General features: G+C 42.0%; 1 pseudogene; it reads right to left on the reverse strand.

Annotated features, from left to right (window-relative positions):
- Positions 1–316: 316 nt before the first annotated feature.
- Positions 317–18071, reverse strand: LOC119532741 (annotated as a pseudogene).
- Between the last annotated feature and the right edge of the window lie 209 nt (positions 18072–18280).

The following is an 18280-nucleotide window of genomic DNA, read 5'->3' on the forward strand; positions in this document are numbered from 1 at the left end:
ACTTTGGTTCTCCTGGCGTGCGCTAGCACTATCCCCATGACAGCACAGAAGTGGTTTTGCTCTTATTAATTCCACCTTTGCCTCTGTCTGCTCTAAAACAAGGAACCACCCTGCGCCCGCCCCGAGCTTGCTTTCCTTGAGTGTTGGAGTTTTGAAAACCACAGGCAAGTGCCAAGGATGCCTCCCCTTTACAAGCTGTTCTCCAGGCTAACACTGATCTTCCCCAGACGCTTAATCATAATCTTCGTGTTTTTCGTATTTCACATTCTAGCCACAATCCCAACATCCCATCCCCGTGACATTAGGGAATGATAAATCAGCAGGCGGGACAGCTCCCCTGTACAGACTGGTACGGGCGGACCAGGCTCTGCCAACGCCCTTGGTCCTGCCAGATGTCGGCGCCCGCGGGGTTAACCCTTTCCCGCAGCTCTGCCTTCCCCTGCTGGCCGGGAAGCGATTCCTCAGGCATTTCTCTATTTTTAAAGAACATAAAATGGCTTTTATATCTTTTTCCCTTTTCGTTTCTCTTTTCTGTTCTTTTATCTTTTCTCCTCCCCTCTACTCTCCTTCCCTTTCTTCTATCTTTCCCCTCCCTAATTTCCCTGCCTTGCCAGGCCTAAGAGTACTTTAGGACAAATAAAAATGTTATCAAACCACAGGCAATGCAAATATATTTTTTCTTAAATAAGTTAGTTTGTGTTAAAACAATCCATCTTACTGCTTCCTTTTCACTGTACATCACTGGAGGACCACGAGGGTGAAAACGCATATTTTAATGTGGAGAAATATTTAATGCTATTATGTTATTTTTAAATAGATTTACTGAGATCTAGTTTACATACCATGAAATTCATCTGTATTAAGAATTGTGCAACCATAGCATAACCTAATTTTAGAACATTTTCATAGCTCCCAAAAGAAACCTCAGTGCCCATTAGCAGTCACTTCTCTTTTCCACCCCAGCCCTAGACAATCACTAATCTACCTCTGTCTCTACAGCGTTGCCTTTTCTGGATATTTCTTATAAATGGAATCATACAATAGGTGGTCTTTTGTGTCTGGCTTCCTTCACTTAGCCTAATGTTTTTGAGGTTCAGTGCTAATGGTTTTCATAACAGGGCAAAGCCCTTTGGAAGGGTCAAACCATCCCAGAAGACTATGTGAGCTAATGTGTATAAACCAAGTGCGTTTCCAAGATACACACTGCATAGACCTGTACCCTGCAATAGGGTTTGAGGCTCACTCTGTTTAGGGTCAGGTTCAGGGGGTGGGGTGGGGAGCCCTTGGGTGTCAGTCAAGGGTCACATGCAAATACAAATACAAAGGATTTCAACTGGTAGTTGATATTGGTTTTGCTTTAAAAGGAAAAATGCAAAACATTCAATTCACCTGTTATTTAAATGACAGAGCAAGGCCATTTAACTTTATTAGAGAAATTAGAGGGACTTTTAAACCCTCCTCTTCTCCTATTATCTAATGAATCTAATGTTGAAGTAAGTCACATACTGAAATGATTCCCCATGGGGAAAGTATTTTTTTTTATATTAACTAACATTACATATTGTGGAGGGAGAGAGAAACTAAAAGACAGAAGGGAAGGTCAAGGACAAGAAAAAGGAAAAAGGGGAAGAGAGGAAAGAGCCAGAGACTGAACTTGTGGGGGCAGTGGGGAGAGGTCCAGAAGCAGAGTAATTTGTCTGTCCTGTACTGGTTACATTCTCAGCAGTTAGTGATGATTTTGCAGCTTTTTTTTTTTTTTTTTTTTTGGCTGTTCTTTCAAACATTCATCATGGAGTATTCACAGCAGCTGCCTTCACCAGGAATCCTCCAAACTGAGGGTCAGGGCTGGACCAGTGGATCGCAACTGTGGCTGCACATTAGAATCACCTGGGAGCTTTGAAACAATGCCCAGGCTCAGCCTCAGTCCTAAATCAATTTGAGATTTATTCTTTGGAGATAGGGCCTGGGTGTAAGTATGTCTGAAAAGTTCCCCAGGTGATTCTACTGATAACCCGTGGGCTAGATGGAGCAGCACTTATCAAAAGTTTATGCTTACTTATAAGAATCACCTGGGGATCTTCTTAAACTGCAGCTCCCAATTCAATAGGTCTGAGCTGGGGACCTGAGAGCCTGCTTTTATAACAAGCTCCCAGGTGATAGTGCTGATGCCGTGGGCCCCTGGACCACACTTTGAAAGGTGAGGAGCTATAGGAAATCCAAGTTTTTTGGCACAGCATGGGGGTATTCCATCATCTAATTCTGCGGTTCCCAAAGTGTGTTCACTGGCTCAGTAACATCAGCATCACCTAAGAACTTGTTAAAGAGGCAAATTCTTGAGCCCCATCCCAGTCTTATTGAATCAGAAACTCTTGAGGGTAGGGATGAGCAGTTTGTGTTTTAACAAGCTCTCCAGCTGATACTGATGCATATTAAAGTTTGAGAGCCACTGATCAACTTGTATTTCCTAAACATGCTATGCCTTTATATGTGTGTTCCTTCTGTCTGGGATCCTTCTTACTCCTGTCTTCTCCTCTAAGAGTCTCTACCAAACTCCTATTCTTTCCTTCAAAACTCATCTCTTCTGTAACATCTTCTATCCAGTGGTGTACTGCTAAGTGTTTAACATCTGGCTCTCCAGACGTAGCATTTGTTGATTTCTATGGTATAAATCCTCCCACCAGCCAATTTTAAGTTACCAATGTGGAGAAACTAAAAGCAAGGTTGGCAAGAGGTGGGCACAATCAGCTCTTGTTCACTAGTTGCATTGTACCACTGCTTTTATTTTTATACTTAATCCATGGTATTGTGTATTTGGCTGTATGTCTATCTTCTCGCTGGATGGTGAGCTCCTTGGGCTTGTTTCATGTCATTCCTCTTTGCCTTCCTCCATCATCCCCAGATTGGCACCTAGTGTAGACGGTCCTTTATATATCTTTATATATCTTTATAAAATTGAACTGAACCTCTGGTGTGACAATAGCATATACCCACACCTGCATGTGCAAATGAACTATCAACATAAACTAGTGAAATAATTATTTCAATTTTAAAAATAATAAGCTCTAGATTGATGTGTCGTTTGTATTTAATCTCCAGGATCTGGGTACATGACAAATTCTGAAGGTGTATATTAGAAACCTTGTGCATTAGAAACACTGCTTTTGTTTAGTTTAAAAGTATGCATAGAAGTGCCAGTTCCCAGGTGGGGGCCTCCCTTGGAGGAGGGAGCCAAGAGCCCAGGGAGGGGTTTCTAGCTATGCCATTGACATGGTCAACCCATGTCTCCCCTCTGTAGTTCTCATTTGTAACTGAGGGTGCTGGATTAGATCACTAGCCCTAAAGAGCCGTTTCTATTTCTAGTTGTTAAAGTTAAGTCCTAAATTGTAATTTAGGACTCCAAAATCTCTTTAAACTGGGAAGAAAGCATGGATTCAGAAATGCTGTTTTCTCCATTTTTTTTTTTTTAGTATAAGGCAAAGGTTAAGTGCCTAACATGCCCTAAAGAGTCAAGATATCTTGTCCTCCTTCCTCCTGATGAATTGCCTGACACTTCCCTGATCTTTAGAAAGTAACATTTGGTTCTGGATGTGGCAGAAGTCCGCCTTTGCTGATTTAAGACCACAAGGAATGTGACAGCAAATTTAAATACTTTCATATCTATGAAAGCATGGGTCCTAAATACAAGCGTTAGCATAAAACACTCTGTTGGCTCTTATGTTTACTAGATTTATTTTAATGATCAGTAGTTTAGTCACTGTTTATCTCTCTCTTTTGGAACTTCAGAACTGGATTCAGTTATAATTTCATGTATTGCTAGACCACTTTAAGACTGATCTGTAATTTCAGGTTCAGATTTCAATGGTTAAATTTCATAGTATGAACAATTAGGAAGCAAACACTTTTTCTCTTATTAATTTAATCTTGCATTTCAATTGGTCACGACATTGAGTCTATAGAGCTAGAATTTTCAATACACTGTATTGTTATTTTAAAATACAATTAAACAACTATGCTAATAAAAGAGACCATTTTTGAAAGACTGTCCAAGAAGGCTTGAAAATGTTTGGCAAGTGGGTTAAGGGGTAATTATATTCCTTTTGCAATTCAAAAACATAAATTAGGATAAGTGTTTTAGAAAATAGCTAGTGAAGGAGATGTGCTGGTAAGTTTGAACTCTAATCAAGCAGTTGCTTTTTCAGTTCATACTTTCACGTAACTCCAGATATTTTTCTCTTCTGCTATTCAAACATTGACCCAGACCCTTCTACTTTAAGATCATTTGCATTATCCCTTTACTTGGGTTTGCAACTTGGGTTTCAACAATATGCAAAGGAAAATAATGAAAAATAGTCTTACATTTAAATCAATTCCATAATAGAAAAATGAAATGAGTTGACATGAGAGGCTATGAAGACTTCAGCAACACTTTTATACATTTCCTACTCAAGTCTCCCTAGCACATCAACCTGAAGGTATAACAATCGAATTAATTACCACAGAAGTCAGCTCAGGGCTCCTAGAGTTCCTCAAGGGGTACATACGGTCATTCCCCCAGTCTCAAATTCCGGAGGGTTTTTCTTTCTTCCCTCTCCCTCACATTCCATTTCCAGATAGTTGTTAAAGTCTTGAAAACTTGCTCATTATGTATCTAGAATATATCCTCTTTTTTGGTTCCTTCTCAACTTGACTTTCAACTTGAGAGTGCACCACAATGATCTGGGGTGTCCACAAAAATCTATAATACTAGGACCCTTCCCTGAAGGTTCTGTATCAGAGTGTCCAAGGTGGGTCCCAAGAACCTGCATTTCTAACAAGGCAGCCAGGTGATTTTGAAGGACTTTATAGGGAGTCAGGGAGGTTTCCCTCAGGAAGCTGGAGAGGATGAGCTACAGGAACCAGGCTAAGAGGGAGGAAGCACGTTCCAGGCAGTGAAGCCAGCAGGTGAAAGCCCCAGACAGGAGGCAACACGTAAGAAGGAAGTACAGATAGAAGACAGAAGGACTGGGAAGCTGGAGAACAACAGCGAGAGGGCGGAATGGGCCAATCTCCCAGGCTATATTAAACAGCTCTGCTTTGTTTTGGACAGGCAGAATCTGAGATGCCTGTGAGTCTCCAGTTGAAAGTGTCAATTGGAAGCAAGAAATTAGGGTCAACAGCTGAGAAGAGAGATCTGGGCTGGCTGTGATCATTAGCTCTCCTGAAATTGGGTATGTCAATTGAGATGAGAAGTAAGTCAAGAGGAACCCCATTTAGACGGTGATTGGGGAAGATGAGCCGGTGAGAGAGACAGGAGGAAGAAAGAAAAGCACTGAAAAAAACAAGAGAAAAGAGACTTTCAGGAAGAGAGGAAGTGGTTGACTTTATCACAGTTACCCTAGCATTTCTCGTGCCCGAAGAGAGCAGGTATATAATAAACGCTTGCTGAACTGAATGGAAATGGTGCCCAGGCCAAGAAGGTAAGGGCAATGGTGAGGCTGCTGCAACGTAGCAATCAGAGGGTCTCTGTGTGACCTTGGTGAGGGAAGGCTCAGTGGAGGGAAGTGGGCAGGCTGTAGGTGGTCAAGGAAGGACTAAGAGATGGGTTTGCGGAGACAGCGTGTGTCCACACTGAATAAACATTACTGAACAAGAAAAGGGGAGTAGTTGGAGGGGGGAGCAGGATTGGGGGAGAGTTTGTTTTGAAGATGGGAGAGTATAAAGAAGAAGAAATGAAGTCAATTGTATTCTTCCTTGGATATGTGATCTCCTTCCAACTGCCACATGGGCTTTCAATACCCAAGCTAATGAGAAGGCTTCCCATGCAGCCTCCCCATCTTTGTGCTCATTGGATTGCTCAAAATGTTTTCTTCAGAATTTCCTTTTTCAAAATCCTGCACCTCACAGAAACATTTCCTTTTAGGTAAAAGCCATGGTTAACACTATGATATCTCCAAAGTGTTTGGCATCTGATTTCCTGAACCATGGGATTCATGACAGCTACTGCTGCCGAGCCTAGCAAGCTTTATCTCATCAGAATCCTCTAAGGTGAGTATTGTTATCCACACACCTCTGATGAGAAAACTCACCTTCCACCATCCCTCCACTGGTAAGTGGTCAAGCTGGAATCCAAGCCTAGTTCTGCCTGACTCAGAAACCCTGCTATCCCACCCAGGCTACCCTTGCTTCAGTTGTATAAATTCCAAAATTACATGACCACTTTTTTCCCAAAGTTCCCGACCTTTTCATAATCCAGACAGCTCTAATTGAGGTGTAAGTAGTTACTTCAGTCGCTCAAGGCAAAGTCTTTGGTATTCTGCCCCCAGTTTCTCCCTCCTTCCTCAAACCTTTCACAAAACGTGGAGATTCAGCCAAGAAGAACTGCTTGCTGCTCATCTCCCAAAACCACAGGTCTGCCCTGCTCTGTGCCATTCTGCCGACTTTGCCTCATGAATGCAGAAGCACGCCAGTGCCAGCCTCGCGTGTGTTCTAGTGGCTCTAAACGAGCCACTTCTAGCTTAGAGGGAAATCACAGCTACTCAGCACCCTTATCAAAACGCTAGGCACAGTGGTAGGTGCCTGGTGGATGGTATCTCATTTAATCCACCCAAGACTGGGGCTAGACGCTATCACCTCCACTGCACAAGTGAGGTAACTGGAGAAGTGACTTCCAAGTTCAAATACCCAGGGAGTGTTGGAACTTGGACTCAGCCCAAGTCTACCTGCCTCCTAAGCCCACCTTATTACACCATTTCCCAGCACAAGGATGAAATCACAGCAGACGACTCTTCAGGTATCAGAGCTGGGCTGTTCCAAGAAGGATTCAGACAAGAAAAATTAAGAAAGGTGACTGCTTAAGATAATCAATCACTACTTTGCATATCTTGGTAAGAATTTAATGCTTTAAGGATCAATCTATGAAATCCCACATTCCCACTAGTAAGGGTCTGCTTAGCAGTGTGTCTGTTTGTGCCTTTTCATATTAGTGTTTAGCCAATTACGGATTTTTAAAACTATTTCTAATTGCAACTGTTTTGGGTGGCTTTTACTTCCAAACACATTTCTTACAGGAAGCATTTGACTCAAAGACCAGAAGACTAGCTTGAAGAGTGGGCAGAGATGAAACAACAAGATGGGGGGAAACATCTTCAGGTCAACTCAGCTGATCTCCTGGGCTACCCTGTCTAGTTCATGCTGGAAGGAGCTGAACTACATGAGCACAGAGCCAGTGAAACTGCAGCTTAGAGGGGATCAAAAGTGTGCTCACATCCCCTTCTTCTGGGGAGAGTCAGAACAGGGATTCCAGCATACTTGGTCCTAGGACCAGTGCCCTGATGCCAAGTATCTAACTTGTCTGGAACCAATGAGGCATGCCCCCACCTCAGGACCACAGCCCAGACAGGTGGTTGACCCCCTTGTATTCCTGCTAGCCAGAAGAGCAGAGACTGTTCAGAGCATTTACCCACAGGCTACAAGGGGCCAATGGGACTCCACCGCCATCATCTTCACCCATGTTGTCAGGGAGATATGGGGGGTGGGGTGGGGGAGGCAGAGCCATGTCATACCTGTTTCCAATTGAGAATGAATTCCAAACTTCCCCCTCCCAAACAGAGTCTCTCTAGATTTAAAAATGAAAAACAGAGTAAATTTGTGCATTTTCTAAAGCTTCTATAGTATTTCAACATTTTATTGTGATAACATAAGATCTGCCACTCTGTACCCATCAGGGTATGTTGCATTTTCATTTTCATTAATCTCTAAGAACTTTCTAATTTCCCTCATGATTCCTTCTTTCACCCACCAGTCATTTAGGAGTATGTGCTTTAGTTTCTACCTATTTGAGAGTTTTCCAGTTTTCCTTCTGTTACTGATTTCTAGCTTCATTCCATTATGTTGGAGAGGATGCTTTGTTTGATTTCAATCTTTAAAAATTTATTGATGCTTGTTTTTTGACCTAACATATGGTCTGTCCTGGAGAGTGATTCATATGCACTTGAGCAGAATGTGTATTCTGTTGTTGGATGAAGTGTTCTATATATAGTATTGTTCAAGTCCTCTGTTTCCTTATTGGTTTTCTGCCTAGATGTTCTATCCATTATTAGAAGTGGTAATATTGAAGCCTCCAATTATTGTAGAACTGTCTATTTTTCCTCTCAATTCTGTCAATATTTTTCATGTATTTTGGGGCTCTGTTGTTAGGTGCATATACATTTATAATTTTTAGATCTTCTGGATGGATAGACTCTTTTATCAATATATAATGTCCTTTGTCTCCTGCAACAGTTTTTGACTTAAAGTGTATTTTGTTTGACATTAGTATAGCCACCCCATCTTTCTTTTGTTTGCTATTTGCATGGACTAGTTTTCCCATTCTCTTACTTTCAACCTTTTTATGTCTTTGGATCTATAGAGAGTCTCGTGCTCAGTTGGCTGCCATTTGATTGCTCTCTTACAGTGTTTTAGTGGACATACCTGCTGTTTCGCCATTCAGAGTAAGTTCTGGGAAAGGCAATACAGAGATGAATATCATGAAACAGTCCTTGAGGCTGCTACCAGACAGGGTGGAAGAAACATACATACACACCAATCCATGAATAAGGTGGACTGTGTTCTTTCTTGACCAGGTACCTGCACTGGAAGTGTGAGCTTTGGCTACACTGAACCTGGGAATGGGTGAGGGAAGGGCACCAAGAAAGCACCAAGAGGCTTACCTAGCAGTTATTTTTTTAAGTTGTTAATTTTATTCTCAGACTATTGGTCTTTCCACTAGCACACAGTACTCTGGGGGAATGTTGGCATCACATGGGGAATTATATAAAAAAACTCCCACAGAAATACAGATACAGATTTAACTCGTCTGGAGAGTGGCCTGGGCATTGGGATTTTTTAAATTAGAGAAGTTGTAGGTTTACAGAAAAATCATGCAGAAAATACAGAATTCCCATATAACCTCCCTATTATTAAAACCTTGCATAAATTTGGTAAATTCGTTATAATTTATGAAAGAATATTATTACAATTGTATTATTAACTATAGTCCATGGTTTACATTAGGATTTATTTTTGCAGTCCTATTTTAAAAAAAAAAAAAACTTTATTCAACTAACATACACAACCTAAAATTCCCCCTTTTAAGCATATCAGATATATAATTCAGTTCCATTAATTATATTCACAATATTGTGCTACCATCCACCCATTACCAAAACTTTTCCATCGCCGCAAACAGAAATTCTGTAGAGTTTAAGCATTAATTTCCCATTTCTTATACCTACACTGACCCCTAGAAACCTACATTCTAGTATCTGAATCCATAAATTTGCTTATTCTAATTAGTTCACATCAATGAGATCATACAATATTTGTCTTTCTGTTTCTGGCTTATTTCACACAACATGATGTCTTCAAGTTTCATCCATGTTGTCACAATATCAGAACTTCATTTGTTTTTATGGTTAAATATTATATGTATATACCACATTTTCTTTATCCATTTGTCTGTTGACAGACACTTAGATTGCTTACTTCTTTTGGCAATTGTGAATAATGCTGCTATGAACGTCAGTGTGCAAATATCTGTTCAAGTCCCTGCTTTCAATTCTTCCGAGCATATACCTAGAAGTGGAACAGCTGGGTCTTATAGTAATTCTATACTTAACTTACTTTGGAACCACCAAACTGTCTACAATGAAAGCTATACCATTTTACAATCGTACCAACAATGAACAAGTGTTCCTATTTCTCCACATCTTCTCTGACACTTGTAATTTTCTGTTTTTTAATAGCCTTATGGTATCTCATTATAGTTTTGCCTTTCCCTAATGGCTAATAATGTTGAGCATCTTTTCATGTGGTTTTTAGGCATTTGTATATCTTCTTTGGAGAAGTGTCCATTCAAGCCTTTTGCCCATTTTTAAATTGGGTTGTTGTAGGAGTTCTTTATATATTCTGGATATTAAACCCTATTGGAATGTAATTTCCAAATATTTCCTCTCAGTTGTCTTTTATGAAAAAATTCTTTGAATTTTGATGAGGTCCCATTTATCTATTTCTTCTCCTCCTCATCCTCCTCCTCCTTTGTATTGTGCTTTGGGTATAAAGTCTAAGAAACTATTGCCTAACACAAGGTCCAAAAGATGCTTCCCTTTGTTTTCTTCTATGAATTTTATAGTTCTTGCAGTTATATTTGGATCTTTGATCCATTTTGAGATGATTATTGTATATGGTGTGGGATAGGAGTCCACCTTCATTATTTTGTATATGGCCTCATAGAATGAGTTAGGGAACAGGACCACGGTCTCACAATAGGTGCATAGGGCAGATCCACACTGCACCTGGGATGGGTAATGGCATCAGGAGCTTCTCCTATGACTTTTGAAGCAGTGTTTTCTCGATTTGGCATTCACCCAGTTACGACAGCCCTTTAACTACTGTCCATAGTTTTGAGGAAGGGTACTCTCTTTAAGATTCTTCTGCTGCTTTTGCTGCAGCTTAACAGCCTCTTCCTCTAGTTCTTTTTTGGATGCTGTATAGTATTCCACTAGACTCTGGAGTTCCATGATAGATGATTCAGACAGTTTCTGCAAGTTCAATAGCTGTTTTGGTGGAGGCACTGATTCCTGGAGCTTCCTACTCTGCCATCTTACCACAATCCTCCCTTTCCTACAGTTTTAAGTTGACTTTTCCTTGATTCAGTGTTCACTTGGTTGCTATAAAGTTTTGTTTTCCAGAGTTCTAAGAATTGATCCTGCCAGTCTGCTGTTCTTTTTTTAAGACTCAAATACAAAATTGTTTTATTTTAAATGATGAAAGCAACAGGACAAATGAAAACAATCCACTAATTTAAAAATCTTTAACACAGTTCTTAGCATAAAACCATCCTCAGTAAATAAAAAAAACATTATTATTAACAGAATAAGACTGTTCTTGACACTCTCTAGGACTTTATGTGGGTTCTATACAAAATTAGGTGTTAGGTAAAGAAACATATGCTAGGCATTTGACTGACAAGGGCTTGGAGAAAAGAACAGCCAAAGAACAGGGTTTCCAAATGTTACCTTAGAAAAGGGATTGTGTGATTTTCAAAGCAATCTAGAAATCAGAGCTCGGTGGGAAATATGCTAGGAGATGCAAGAGTCTGGACTTACCCAAATTCAATGCCCTGTAAATAAATCTTCCTGTATTTCTGGATTTTTGATTTGGAATCTAGCACAATCTAGTGGAGCTTCTGCCAAGGGATAGGAGATTTTGATTCATGCTGCCGGAAAAGGCCTATTCCTCCAAATTTCCCTCTTTTGACTCTGTCACTAGTTTCTGTCACCAATACAGCAGGATTTCCATTCCAGCAAAGGAATGGTGTACTAAATAGACCAATCTCTCTCTGGTATAAATTTTCCTTTCATAAACTTACTGACATTTGCCAGGGATAGCTTTAAATATATCCAATTTCTTTTATTTTTATCCTCATACACAACTCTGCTTGTCTATAAAATCTATGACTCACAGAGCAATGGCAACATGGGTCAAAAGACAGGTGTCAGTTGCAATGTAAGAACTCCCTAAAGTTCAAAAGTCACAAATCTCTTTTTTCTGCTTCATTTGCCATACTTTTTTTTCTTTTCTCATTGTCTTGCCAATTCTTTCTGAATTCAATCCTCCGAGCTACCTTCTGGGCACCAAATTTTTTGACCCATGCATCTTGGGAATGCTCATCATCTTTCTGCAAATCTAAGCCATCTTGTTAGAGCCAAATGGGGTATCTACCCATCAGCCCTCTGACAGGATGCTAAAAAGGAGGAAGTAGCTTTCAACTCACCACTATTTTTCAGGAGAGCCTGTGGAACTGTTGAGAGATCCAAGTTAAACTTTTCCATTAACTGCCGATCATTTTAAAGGCAGTTTCCACCTCTGGTGGAAAAGCTTTTTCTTCTTCTTCAGGCTGTGTTTCTGAGTCCTCCTCAGGTGTGGGTGGATCATCATCACACACTGCCATATGTATTTCAAAATCAGGGCTCTTATCCATTGTCAACTCTTCAAACTCCCGACTAGCTTCTGTAAGTATCTTTTTGACTGCTTCTTCATTCTCCTGGATCTCTTTTCTTTCAGATTCCTTGTCAGGAAAGTGTGGAGTTCTCTTATTCTGTGGTTCCCGCCTGTCGGGAGCCTCTGAATCTTGCTGCTCACCGCTTGAGCTTCTGAGAGGAGGGGCTCACTGGGACGCTCCCCAAAAGGTACATCTGCTCCTGGCCCCGGAGGTGCTTGAGGTAGCAGTCCTTCAGGGCCTACCACGAGTGCTGAGTGAGCTATCTCCATCGCTTTCCACAGGGCGCTGCTGGGGACCAAGTTGGGCAAACGGGAATGCTCTTTCAGGTAGGTCAGCATGGCCACATGATCCCATGCGTAAACGCCATCCGCTGGGTAAGCAGCCGGAGCTTCCCGAAGGCGGCGCCCTCTGCCGAAGCCGGGGTCTCTGTCTCTGGCGCCTGATTGGCTGCCGACGCCGGGCCCAGCCAATAGGCCTCCAGCTCGACTCCTCGACGCGCTGGACGCGCTCCACGCAGTCCCGGATGTAGTGCGTGGAGATAAACTCGCCAGAAGCCCCAGCCAACGCTTTTCCTTATTGGGCCAGCAGCTCAGCACCGGGCTTCCGCACCTTGCACGCGGCTGGGTCACATTCTCTCCATTTCCATTAGAAGGATATGGAACTGTCATCCTCCCTCACGAATAGAAGCAAAGAATGGGTGGGCCCTTTGGGGTCTTTGCCTGGTAATGACCACCTGGCATGCACCAACAGGACTGACAAGGCTACTACAAAAGGTCTGCTGTTTTTTTTTTTTTTTTTTTTTTCCTTCTTTAATGTTTTTTACTCTGCCATCTTGCTGATATCACTCTCCGTAGTTTTTTTTTTTTTTTTTCAAGTTGTGAAGCAGTTCCTCAGGAATCCCCTAGGCAATGTATATTAAGACACCCCTGGGAGCAGGCACCTCAAGAATACCCTCTTCATGACAGTAGTTCTAGAGTCATGTGTCCTAGTCAAATACCCAGCCCTTGAGGTAGGGGCTCTAGAACGGGTGCTCATGACACCCCACAGTGTCAGGTGGTCTGTGAGCCCTCTTTGACTTTATGAAATATTTTGTGAGTCTGCACATATACATATTTTTCTCCATAACTTCCATTGGTCCTCAAAGGATCTTTGGACCCAAAGACCAAACACGACTTGCCCTTGTGTCTCTGAGACAATGATGAGGTAGGACTGTTTGGAAAAGGAAATGTTCAAAGGACCTTTTTTTTTTTTTTTTTTTTGCATGAAACATGAGCTACTCTCCTCATATCTTTTTTTTAAATTCAATTTTGTTGAGATATATTCACACACCATGCAGTCATAAAAAGCATACAATCAGTTGTTCACAGTACCATTGTATAGTTGTGCATTCATCACCAAAATTAATTTTTGAACATTTTCATTACCACCCACACAAAAATAATAAGAATAAAAATTAAAGTGAAAAAGAACAGTTAAAGTAAAAAAGAACACTGGGTGCCCTTTTTTTTGCCCCCATTTTTCTACTCATCCATTCATACACTGGACAAAGGGGAGTGTGGTCTACATAGCTTTCCCAATCACATTGTCACACCTCATAAGCTACATTTTTTATACAATCATCTTCAAGATTCAAGGGTTCTGGGTTGTAGTTTGATAGTTTCAGGTATTTACTGCTAGCTATTCCAATTCATTAGAATATAAAAAGGGTTGTCTATACTGTGCGTAAGAGTACCCGCCAGAGTGACCTCTCGGCTCTTTTTGGAATCTCTCAGCCACTAAAACTTAGTTCATTTCATTTCACATCCCTGTTTTGATCAAGAAGATGTTCTCCATCCCATGATGCCAGGTCTAGATTCCTCCCTGGGAGTCATATCCCATGTTGCTCCCCTGGGTGTCAGATCCCATCTAGGGGGGATGGCAGTGATTTCACCTGCCAAGTTGGCTTAACTAGAGAGAGAGGGCCACATCTGAGCAACAAAGAGGCATTTAGGAGGAGATTCCTAGGCACAGTTATAGGCAGGCCTAGCATCTCCTCAAAGGACTTTTGAAATTTAATAGAAGGTAGAGGTCTTTGGGGGTGAGGAGGCTGACTCAGAGTGTTTTTTCTGGGGACACTTTGATAAGCAGATTTTACTTCAGTTGTCTTAAATGCCAGGCAGGGGTAGGGAGGTCAGAGCAGGCAGTGGGAAAAATGTCAAGTCCTAGGAGATCCTCCCTTCACAATAAAGCTTCTTCAGAACATTGTCCGTGCTGTATTCTCTCCCTTTCTAGTTTCGCATTCATCACTCAACCCTCAGCGATCTGACCTCTCATCAGTGGAACCTGTCCTCTCTGAGGTTGCAACTGACTCCATATTAAATATCCTTAAGATGTTTTGCAATTTCTCCCCTTCTTGATCCTGTATATAGATTTAAATAATTAATCTTTATCTCTCTTATTCAAAGCATGCTCTGTCTACTACACTATTACCTAAACCTTTTACGTATTTGGTATATCATTCGTATAATCTCTAGGAAAAGTGAGGAATTAAAAAATTTTAACCATGAATTCTGGCACTGCTAAATAAGCTTGATGCCAACATTCATACATTCCTTAAATGTGTATTAAGGACCCACTGGCTGCCCATCAGTGTACTGGATCTGATGATGCAATGGTGGGCCTGCTTGTGCCAACACAGTAGCTTTCTGCATGCTACAGGCAAGGAACAAGCGAGGTCTGGGAGCTCTTAGGAGCATTACTCTGTGGTTAGGATTTCAGTTCCTACCAGAACTATGTTATTAATCCAGGTTGTTCTAGTGTCCCTGGAGAGCTTAGTCTCTCACAAAGTTAAGACAATCAAAAAGTATTTTTCCATTTTACAAGCACACACACACACAGTCAGTAGCCACTCAAAAGTCAGGCTGAAATGATCAGTAGGGCAGCAATTTTCCGAAGTGGAGTCGAGAGACCCAAGATGGATGTATATTGAAGAAGAATTTGGCTTCAAGTACTACAAAAATCAGTAAGTGTAGAATAGTTACACCTCCATTTTGTAAAATTTCTAATCTGTCTGGGAGAAAAGGCTGAACATGTAGCCAGTGCTGTCTGACTATATGCTTAAAAGTACAAAGAGGAATTGACAGGACAAGAGAGGGATTTTCCTGTTGTCTTGGAATTGCAGGTAAGTCAGTAAGTGTCTCAATCTTGAGAGTAACCAGTGATCTGCCAGTAAGAGTAGCCACCACTTGCAAGACTTGCTAGGAGTTGCAAGGACCAACCCTGCTCCCAGAGACCTACCTGCTTCCCTACCCTCAATAGACGCAGAGCGTGGAGTCATGACACTGTTGCTGGCCTTGAGGGACATATGATATGCATGGGCTATACCTTCTCTTCTCCATGGAGAACATGAGGGGGTGTCTTCCCACAGCCAAGTGATGGAGACTTCAAGAAAATCACTAGTGGATACTATAGGTTTCAGGCAGAAGGGGAGATTGGCTTCTTGTAATCCTGCTGGCTGTTTACTGACATGTTCTACAAACATGTCATTGGCAAGCAGAGATAGGGATAGGGCACAGGAGTGGAGGTGGCAAAAGTTCCCAGGAGAGCAGCCTGGGAACCTAGGAATTTGAAGTGTTGTCAGTTTGTCTTTTCAGGCTCTATAAATCTGCTTTTGAAAGTCCTCAACACCATACACCCTTTCTCCAGTCAATCCTCCCCACTTGACAGGATATTACTCTGCACAGTTCCTGGGGCATTTCACATAGACTACAACATGAATAGTACGTTGGTGGCACTACCCATTGTAGCAATGAAGATGTGTTCAGCTGGAAGTAACAGCAAACCCACCAAGGCTTAATACACAATAGTATTTGTTGTTCACTTAGTAAGAAGCCAAAGTTAAGTGTTTCCAGAACTGGTGTAGCAGCCCAGCCATGCCATCAGGACCCAAGTTACTTCTGTTTTTATATTCTCTCATCCTTATCACATGGGCTTTTTGTCCATTACTTATCTCCTTGGGGTTGCAACATGGCTGCTGCAGCTCCAGATATCATATTTTCACCAGTGGTCCAAGGTGGAAGGAGAAGAGCAGGGACAAAAAGCTCTATCATTTTGACTGAGAAGGAACATCCTCCAGAGTTTCTTTATATCTGATTGGTCAAAACAAAGGAGAACAGGATTACTTTAACTGGTTTAGGATAATTGTGATGCTTTCCCTGAGATCGAGGATGCATTTGGGTCCTTTTGGCAGCAAAAAGGTTGGGTAAGCAATGACCAGAGTCCCCTACATCTGTCTTTAATGCCAAGCCAGAACATATACTCATTTTGTGTAGTCCTTCCTTTATTCATGCATTCAACTAGTATTTATGTGATGACCTCTACATGTCAGCCTCTGTGCCAGGTCCTGGAATCGCTGGTCAATTCCTTTAACTATACACCCAAAACTTCTATCTCGTTGTTCTTATCTCCTTCTCCAGCACATCCTTGACCAGCTCCAACTCCAGATTAACTGCATCATTTGCCTCCTTGGTTCTCAGCCTAACTGCGGGCCCTTGACAGATATTATTAATTCTTATACTCTTATCTAGTCAGGTGCCTTTTCCATATCCCAGTCAGCTATTCCAAATGTCTCCAATATCACCCACTCAGAACTCATCCTACTGTTCTTATCAGATATTGTTTAGTTCCTTCCCAGAGCAAACAGAGGCCATGAATGACGTTTCCCCCAGATTTCTTCCCCTCCACAGACATATTTAACCATAACTTCACTCATCCTTACCAAGAACTATTCTTTTATTCTTCTTCTTTAAGCCTCAGGTCAAAGGTCACCATCTCTTTAATACCTTAACAGTAATATTATCATTTAGATTTATAAGTATCTGGCCTTGGCCTGAACATTTAACACTATTTATCTCAATTTCATCTTCACATCAGAGTCTGAGGAGGGCATCATGACCATTTTGTAGATGAGGAAACCGAAGCTTTAGATTAAATATCTTGCTCAAGGTTACACCTGGGTGGAGCTGGGAGTCATGCTCAGATCTGCCTGGAACTGGTAAAGTCCTTCTCATAAGCACTGAGTAAAATATCCTTGAGCTCTTCCAGTCCCTGTCACTTGTGTCCTTCCTGAGCATAACACACACATTCTCTCCACACACAGCTCACCCTGCTGATGACATATATCTCTTTTCTTGCCTTTCTTCCCTGCCTTTCTGGGACAGTCCAGAGAGCAGATCCTGTCTGATTTGTAGGCATCATCCCCTATGCCTGCCATCCCTGCTGTGTGGCAGCCATTAGTGGAGTTTTATTAATGACTGAGGAGATGGGAAGGAGTGACAGTAAGCAGAGAGATGGGCTGAATAAGGCAGTGCTGCCCAGCAAGGTCTGCTTGTGGTGGGAAATGGCAGACTTGGGGTTTACTTTCCTGACTCATGAATTCATTCAATAACTATCTACTGTGTGTCTTCTTTGTGCCAGGTGCTTTTCTAAGTTCTGGGGATCCGGCAGTGAAGGAAGCAGACAAAAAATGTATGCCCTCAGGGAGCTGACATTCTAGAAGGCCCTGGCACTTTGCTCAGGGCTTTCTGTTTTTTTTCCTTATTTTTCCTTGATGCTGGAACACTTATTGTTGGTCATTGTCAAACTTTATTTTATCTCCTAAGAATTATATTTTCTGTACACAGGACTCAGGGAGAACACCTTAAGAACCATAAATAACAGCAAGTACTGAACAGACAAAATCTAAAGGCTCAAAAGTCATCTCCTGCAAAAGCCTGCACCCGGGCATCACCTATCCTCTCCAGGGCTCCTTCTCTAGTGGGGGACACTTAATGCTCTATTTCCTGTGACTGTAAGTTTTGAGATGAATCCCTGGGAAAGAAAGCAAGAATGCATTTACTACCTTTCCCTACAACATCAGGTCACTTCAGGGTTCCAGAAGTTTCCACTCCTCAGGGCCCAGCCCTAGAGCTCACCCATACCCCCATGCATGGCCATTCTGGCATTCCAGGACTGGATGAGATGGACCCGCACTACAGGCAGTGCTGTCCATCCATCCATCCATCCGCTCATTCATGCCAGACCCCAGGAGAGATCACAGATCAGGAAAGGAAGCCCACCTAGGGTATATGACCTCCTAACCCAACAAGGGAAAGGAAGGCTCTTTGCTCTGTGTCACACCGCGCGGTGCATCCGCAGCGCTTGCTGTGGAAGGTTTGTCTCCACCTCGCTCCTCAGCTAAGCGAAGGAGTCTCGCTTGGACAGACCTCCTTCCTTGCGCATTGA

This window comes from Choloepus didactylus, chromosome 4 (assembly GCF_015220235.1).
Source record: "Choloepus didactylus isolate mChoDid1 chromosome 4, mChoDid1.pri, whole genome shotgun sequence".
NCBI lineage: Eukaryota > Metazoa > Chordata > Mammalia > Pilosa > Megalonychidae > Choloepus > Choloepus didactylus.